The sequence below is a fragment of the Penaeus monodon genome, chromosome 4 (genome assembly GCF_015228065.2).
Source record: "Penaeus monodon isolate SGIC_2016 chromosome 4, NSTDA_Pmon_1, whole genome shotgun sequence".
NCBI classification, from domain to species: domain Eukaryota; kingdom Metazoa; phylum Arthropoda; class Malacostraca; order Decapoda; family Penaeidae; genus Penaeus; species Penaeus monodon.
The window spans coordinates 28,403,837-28,406,209 of NC_051389.1; positions in this window are offsets into that span (position 1 = coordinate 28,403,837).

Here is a 2,373-nt window from a genome sequence, read left to right on the forward strand (position 1 = left end):
AAAGGTGGCCGCTCCTTCGTCGTGGAAATTGCTTAAATTGAGTCGTTCGCACTTACTAGGCTTTTCCTCAGCCTGTGGCGGTCGGCTTCACGGAATGGCGTAGATCAGCTGGAGTTGGTTCTTCGGTTAACATTATTTCGCCAAGGAAAACTCACCCTTATAGTGTTATTTCTCTCTCATACACAAAGAAAAAAAAATGTCAAAGCAAGGGATCCGCTAAATGTTCAGCGAGATTGCAGATAACCATGAGGAACATTTCCAATCTTTTGCTATTGAGAGAACTGCTGATCATGTCTTACGGACGACCCCGATTGAAGGGTAGAATCTAGAGAAAACCAAGGGCTATTATTTAAGTAATTGAAAATATGAACAACGATATCAAAGGGGACAGCTACAGGGTGCCTCTGCTAGGAAGTCAGTCCAAAATATGAAGATTGATACAAGAATTGTTGAAAGCTTTACGAACTTCCAGCCGTTAGCATCTCACGCATATACAATGTTGATCCAAGTTCACGACAACGGTCATAAACTGATAAACTGAATCAACGGAAAAGCGTAGACTCACCTGCAGTGCCAAACAATAAATCAGAGACTGTGCCAAAGCGTCAGGAGCTCGTCGGGTAATTAATCAAGGTCAAGTGTGCACTAACGACCTAATTGGCGTCTTCCCATTAGTCTGGGAGCTTCTGATGCAGGGAGCTTTATCTCGCGTCGTTGTCTTGGTGCTGCAAGTGTCTCGCTGCTCTAATTAAGGTAACTGTCAAGGCTGCTAATTACGTTACGCGAGCGAAGATGCGTGTACAGTAGCGCTCAGGATCAAAAGAGCAAAACTTCAGTAGGATCAACCGAAATGCTTTAGAAGTCTGATGCTGACAGACTACGTTACAGACTTACAGAAACATTGTTTTACAGACAACAAGCAAGGACATGTTTGTGATTTCACTACAGATCTTTCGTGCTTGGCGAAATTACCCCGATGTTAGCGGTTCCTCACCCCCCCCCCACCTTCCCCTCCAAGGAACCTCGTTGATCTACAGGAGTCCTAAAATACCACAGTATCTGCATTTACGCAGTACGCTCGTCACACACGGCAGCCCCATCCGGCATCATAAAAAGCCTTATTGATGAGGTTTCATTTTACCCCATTATCTGTCAGACATTTTACGAGAAAGGGGCATGAAAGAAGCTAATTTTTGTAACAACCACTGGCTTGTTTTCTTGGAATCTTGCTCGTCAATCTTCGTAAGTGCAGACAGAGGGCGACGTGTTCGCGGCGGTCTTGGGAAACGGGTGTTCGCGCTCGTGTTAATTGCTGAGAAATAACGATTAACTGACAGTAACTGTCATTTTATGTAAGCTCTGTTTTACGATTGCGAGGAGGAGAAAGAGACAACTACGCATACAGAGAGAGAGAGAGAGAGAGAGAGAGAGAGAGAGAGAGAGAGAGAGAGAGAGAGAGAGAGAGAGAGAGAGAGAGAGAGAGAGAGGGGTGGGGGAGGGCCAGGCAAACAGACAAACAAAAAAATACACAAACAGACAGATACAGACAGAAAGAGACGAAGTTTTTTTTTCATCAAATAATCGTTTATAGAAATATTAAGGAAACAATAAAAACCTTCCCTAGAGTTGATCGACATCAGATCTCCTTTTACGAAATCAAATAATCATCCCCCTCTTCCCATTCTTGCTTTGATCAATGCCATTTCCTCCTATCAAATAATCCAACAGACCATTTCAATTTTATCCTGCTACCTGCATCACTGCATATGAATGTGTAATTTGCAGTAACTCAGAGAAAGGCTTCTGACCCCTGTTTACTCTGCGATCTTGACTGCGAAATTGTGTATTGAAGGAAATTATGAGAGCGCGTGAGATTGCGCAGCAGTAAAGAAATATAAAATTAGCATTATTGTTATTGTTACTTTTGTTGTTTTTTGCTGTTGCTGTTGGTATGAACCCAGTTATTATCATTAGTTTTACGCTGTTTTCATTGTTATCATTCTTATTGCTATCATTATCCTTTTTCTATTATTATCATTATTATTATTAGGAGTAGTAGCAGTAGTACTTTTATTATTAATATCATTATTATCACTATTATTATTATGGTTGTTATCGTTGTTATTATCATTATTATAATTATCGTTATTATCATCACCATCATTATCATAATTTTATCATTAATATTCTTATTACTATCTTTGTTATCATTATTGTTATCATCATCATCATCATCAACATCATCATCATCATCATCACCATGATTATCATCATCATCATTATCATCATCATTATCATCACTTATTACCATCATTAGCATTATCATCATCATCATCATTATTATTGTTATTATTATTTTCATTATTTATATTA